At 36.1% G+C, this 6,133-nt stretch overlaps 1 pseudogene; it reads left to right on the top strand.

Annotated features, from left to right (window-relative positions):
- Nucleotides 1-1,582: 1,582 nt before the first annotated feature.
- Nucleotides 1,583-2,523, top strand: LOC132116762 (olfactory receptor 8G17-like; annotated as a pseudogene).
- The last annotated feature ends 3,610 nt before the right edge of the window (nucleotides 2,524-6,133 follow it).

Genomic DNA, 6,133 nt, shown 5'->3' with positions numbered 1-6,133 from the left:
TCTCTGCATTTGTTGTTGAACTTGCTAACTAGCACATTATTAGGAAAGGCGATTTACAAAGAAAAAAAAGAAAACCTTATACTCACTTCTTCTGTAAGTGAAGCTGGATCATAGACTCATTTAGGAAGATCGGGGGCGCATTCCCTTTAAAAACAAAGGTAATCCACTGTGTCCTCAGTGACCACTTTAAAGTATATTTAAACTCCTCAAGTGCACAATTTACATCTTCAATCATGAATCATTAAATCAAAACATGTGAAAAACAAATTCAAATCATTAGCTAAGGAGTTCTGTTTGCCTGCAATCTCTGGCCAGCGGCTTATGGATTTTGAGCACAACATTTTCATGTGAGCTACTCTAACCAGAGTAGAGAAACAGTTTGCCCTTGTCTTTGTCTGTTCTAGAGGACTGTTCTTAGTGTGAAGGAGCTATCAGCCTGAATTCTTACATCAGCCTAATCTTGTCTGTGTGAGCTGATTATTTCTGTGTATTTCTGTGTGGTCACCTGTCTAGACATTGATTCCTACCGGGACTCTGATCCTCTGATATTACTCAATTAATTAATTTGAGTAGCATTACTGCATCTGAGTCCTTTATCCCAGAGAACCCTGACAGGTTCCTTCTTAGATGTTTTTATATCTGACATGTTTTTGATTGCCAGACAGCCATAATATCACCTTGCACAACCTTTCCTTTTATTTATTTTTTCTATAATTTAGTTTGGCATGTCTAATTGCTCCTTATTAATATTAATATTCTTCCTTATTAATATTGTTTTCCTCCTCATTAGTTCCTGACAGGAATACCCTTTTTTTCTTATTAAGAATATTTTTGAGTTCTTTGGTTACCCATGGCTTGTTGTTAGGAAACACTGTCAAAGTTTTAGTAGGAATAATAGAATTGACACAAAAATTCATGTAAATATAAACCACAAGAACATTATCATTCAAATTGGGGCTAACATTTAAAAACAGATCCAAGTCAGTGCTCTTAAAGCAAACATCTGAAGCTCACTAGAGACACTTTATTTACAACAAAACAATACCATTACAGTTTTAGTGACTGTGTTCATGGCAACCTCTTGGCTATTTAATTCCCCTCTTGGGTTATGACAGCGTTACAGAAACCTCTTTGAACCACATATTTAAAGGCAAAAGCATGTAAAGTTTCTTAAGAGAAAACTAATTTTAAATGTATGTATCCTTAAAAGAAATATAAAGAATAGGCTGCTAATCAGTTAACTTGAAGCGATCTGTCAACAATCCTGACAAAACACAATACTTCTTCAAGGTATTACTTTACTTTAGCTACAACAGATACCAGGTTCTTTTCGTCTACAAAAAAAAAAAACCTTACACTTTTAAAGAAAAGAATGGAAAACATCAGATTGAAACCAAGCGCAGGAAATGTTAAGAAATGTGATGTTATAGTTCGATTTTACTGCTTACTGCAATGTTGTATAATATATTTTTTTATCATATTATACAGTTTTTTTATATCATATACTGTACAATTAATTTATGCTATTAACGACATTGACATGTTTGTTCAATGCTGTTTATAGGTTTTTGTAGAGCAACTAATGGACAACCTGACATTCACAAACACCATTCTCCTCATGGAAGGACTGAAAGTTGCACCTCAGTCCTCTTATCCCATTTTCATCTTGCTTCTGTTGATTTATGTATTTGCAATGGGATGTAACATTGGACTTATAATACTGATCTCAACAGATAAAAATCTGCATCATCCTATGCATTTTCTGTTCTGCAATTTGCCACTGAACGATATACTAGGAACCACTGTCATGTTGCCACGCTTACTACAGGATATTTAAGGGAAGCCTCAGAGCGCTACATGACATATGTGGAGTGTGTTGTTCAAGCATATTTTGTACACATATTTGCGGCCGCAAGCCACTATGTGCTGATGATCATGGCCTTTGACAGATATGTCGCTATATGTAATCCACTGCGATACACAGCCATAATGACCAATAAAATGGTAGTAAAACTATCAGTATCAGCCTGGGGGCTGTCAGTACTCATAGTGTCTATTATGTTAGGTCTCACTATAAGACTGTCTCGCTGCAGATCTAAAATTGAAAACCCTTTCTGTGATAATGCTTCACTGTTTAAACTGTCCTGTGAAAGTGTAGTCATTAATAATGTGTTTGGAATTATTTATACTGTAATTGTTTTTACTTTGTCACTTGGGTCTGTATTTATAACATATGGCAAGATTGCTACTGTATGCATAACCAGCAAAAACAAAGCACTCAACAGCAAAGCCATAAAAACCTGTGGCACTCACATAGCTGTTTATATACTCATGTTCGTTTCCTGTGCAACCATGGTTTTTCTCCATCGTTTTCCTGAATACTCTGAAAGCAGAAAACTAGCTAGTATAATGTTTCATATAGTACCACCAGGACTAAATCCTTTAGTATATGGTTTACAAACCAAAGAAATAAGACAAAAGTTTATAAAACTTTGGTACAGAAATAAAGTTAATCTGAAATAAATTAATTAAAAGGAATGCCTGAAATGTAAATATGTATATGTATATATATATATATATATATATATATATATATATATATATATATATATATATATATATATATATATATATATACCTTTATTAACAAAATAATCACAATCCTGTTTTAAAATATTCTTAAAATTTAATTTAGTTACAAGACACTGATGTTTCTTGTTCTGTCAGATAAACATTTCAACATTTAGCCAATTTAACCCCTAAACTGTCACCCCCAACCCCCATTTTCGCATGGAGACACAACATGACATACTCAAAATATAAAGGTTGCTGCTAATGAGTCTTTCTGACTCAACATACATTTATAAAGCTGACACTTCAAAGTTTTCTGTTCAAGAACCAGAACTATGCAGTTTGTTATGATATTGGAAATATATAAGCTCAAACATAAAAACTTAAATAAAATATTAATAAAGTATAGTTTTTAAATGTATAATAAATTGTGTTTCTAAGTATTTACCGCCACAACATTATGAAGCTAAAGCAACAAGTCTATTCATGCTTCATTTAAAATATGAGGACATTCTCTTTAAAACTGTGCATGTTATGAAACATTTTGTAAGACCATATCATGTGTGTTTTAAAGAAGGCTAATAAAAGGCTAATAAAAAGTGTATGGCCCTCTGTAAGCTCTCCTGCATACTGTTGCCTTATGTCTGACCCGGCAAACTGCCCCATTCATGATACCATTGCTCTCACTTCACGAACATTTCACACTTCTGTCAGGTATCAAAAGTCTTTCTAAAAACAAAAAAAAATGAAAAAAAAAAAATGTTGTGCCCTTACGTCAATTATTTTGACAAAATACATCATAAAGCATAACTGCACCTTTTCTGCAGCTGCATGAGAGCTAACACTAGCTTGTATAAAAGATAGCAGTAATTTTCTTATATCTTTAAAGTGCAGCTTCCAAACACTTCAAAACTTTTTTACATACAGAGAACAAGTCATTCTGAAGAAACATGCATATTGTCATGAATTTCCAAAGCTCTGTGGATAACAGATAACAATTTAAAAAAAAACTATCAGACATCTGATCTCACTCTCATCTCTATGAGTTTGAGGGGGTGAGTGGGTGCATGTGATGTCTCACTGCATCACTACATTGTACAAACATTACAGGTCAAAGCCATCTGATGTTCCATTTACCTAAATAAATAACATACAGTATATGGCTCAAATTCAGTGGTGTCATTTCAAATAACTCAACTAAATCGAGGTCATTTGTTTTGTAATTTGATTACTGATTGTGTACTTGTCTTTTTTTATAAATTAAATTCAGTTTGAAATCAAAGTTTAAATCAAGCTTCCTTGTGCTGTAAGCTTTAGCAACAAAATTACCCTATTTAAAATACACAAATACACAGAATAAGCCAATGTTAAAGATTTAGATTTTTGTAATGGTAATTGAACAATGTTTATATGTATGTAAAAAAATTGCTCATCGTCAAATGATAAATCATCAAATATGTATTTTTAGAAGACTTGGATTAAGCCACTCAAAGCTTGAAATAGTGATTGCCTTAAAAAAAAGTTGTAAATGGTAGTAAATTAGAATTAGAATAGAAATGCTATTTCCGGGTCCAAGCCTCTACTCATTTCAGAATACTATCTCAACAGCCATTTATGAGCACTATTTAATTAACATGACTATTTAAGATAAACATATATATATATATATATATATATATATATATATATATATATATATATATATATATATATATATATATATAAAACTCAGTGCTCAGTGTCTCAGGGTTATAATTGTTTCAGTAGTACATGATAATGTAATACATTACAGCGGACGACTTTGCAGCTTTCTTCACAATTAAGACAAGATCCATCAGTGACCAATTCTCCACACCGCAGACTGAGGACAACTTCACAATGACCGACGCACACTCTTTCTCCTCCTTCTCCCCACTCTCAGCGATGGACATCTCCAAACTTCTCCTGTCCAATCATCCTATTACTTGTCCACTTGATCCGATCCCCACTCACCTCCTTCAAGCGATCTCTTCTTCAGTCATACCTTCGCTTACTCACATTATCAACTCCTCTCTTCACTCTGGAACATTTCCCTCAGCATTCAAGCAGGCTCAGGTAAGCCCACTGCTCAAGAAACCATCTCTAAATCCAGCTCTTCTTGAAAACTACAGACCGGTATCCCTTCTTCCATTCATTGCAAAGACACTTGAGCGAGCTGTGTTCAACCAGCTTTCTATGTTCCTTGTACAGAACAACCTCCTGGACAGCAACCAATCTGGCTTCAAAAGTGGCCACTCAACTGAGACTGCTCTGCTCTCGGTTACTGAAGCCCTGCGACTAGCAAGAGCAGCTTCAAAATCCTCGGTACTCATCTTACTAGATCTGTCTGCTGCTTTTGACACCGTTAATCACCAGATTCTCCTGTCGACCCTCAGAAAGATGGGCATCTCTGGAACTGCACTCCTGTGGGTTAAGTCCTACCTCTCTGACAGATCCTTCAGTGTGTCTTGGAGGGGTGATGTTTCAAAGTCACACCACCTTGCTACTGGGGTTCCTCAAGGCTCAGTACTTGGACCACTTCTCTTCTCCATCTACATGACATCATTAGGATCTGTCATTCAGAAGCATGGCTTTTCTTATCACTGCTACGCTGATGACACCCAACTCTACTTCTCATTCCAGCCAGATGATCCGACGATAGCTGCTCGCATTTCAGCCTGTCTGAGTGACATTTCTAGCTGGATGAATGACCATCACCTTCAGCTTAACATTACGAAGACAGAACTCCTGGTGATTCCAGCTAACCCATTGCTTCATCACAACTTCTCTATACAGCTGGGCTCATCAACCATTACTCCTTCTAGGACAGCCAGAAACCTAGGAGTTGTGATGGATCATCAGTTAAGCTTCACAGACCACATTGCTACAACGACCCGGTCCTGCAGGTTTGCCTTATACAACATTAGGAAGATTAGACCCTTCCTGTCAGAGCAAGCAACCCAACTTCTTGTCCAAGCTCTTGTTCTCTCCAGACTGGACTATTGTAATGCTCTCCTGGTGGACCTTCCTGCATGTACTGTCATGTCAGCCTCTGCAGTTGATCCAGAATGCAGCAGTGAGGGTTGTCTTCAATGAGCCGAAAAAAGCTCACGTTACTCTTCTCCTCATCAGGTTAAACTGGCTACCAGTAGCCGCTCGCATCAAATTCAAGGTACTGATGCTTGCCTACAAGATGACCACTGGGACCACTTTGACCCAAAGAAGTTCAAAATCACTCTCACGGACCTTTTCCTGGACCCAGCTGGTGGAATGACCTCCCAATCTCAATTCGTACAGTCTTTACTCATTTTCAAGAAACATCTAAAGACTCATCTTTTACGCCTGCACTTAACCAACTAGCACTTTTCCTTTTCTTGTCTTTTCATTTATAAAAAAAAAAAAAACCTGGCTATGCGTTCTATACTAGACTAATTGAGACTTGTCATGGCACTTGAATACTGTAGTTGTTCTCTTGTTGACCTGACTGCTTCTATTGTTCTCATTTGTAAGTCGCTTTGGATAAAAGCGTCTGCTAAATGATTAA

This window comes from Carassius carassius, chromosome 36, assembly GCF_963082965.1.
Source record: "Carassius carassius chromosome 36, fCarCar2.1, whole genome shotgun sequence".
Taxonomy (NCBI): domain Eukaryota; kingdom Metazoa; phylum Chordata; class Actinopteri; order Cypriniformes; family Cyprinidae; genus Carassius; species Carassius carassius.
The sequence above is the reverse complement of the archived record's forward strand: the minus strand, read 5'-3'. Positions and strand labels throughout refer to the sequence as shown.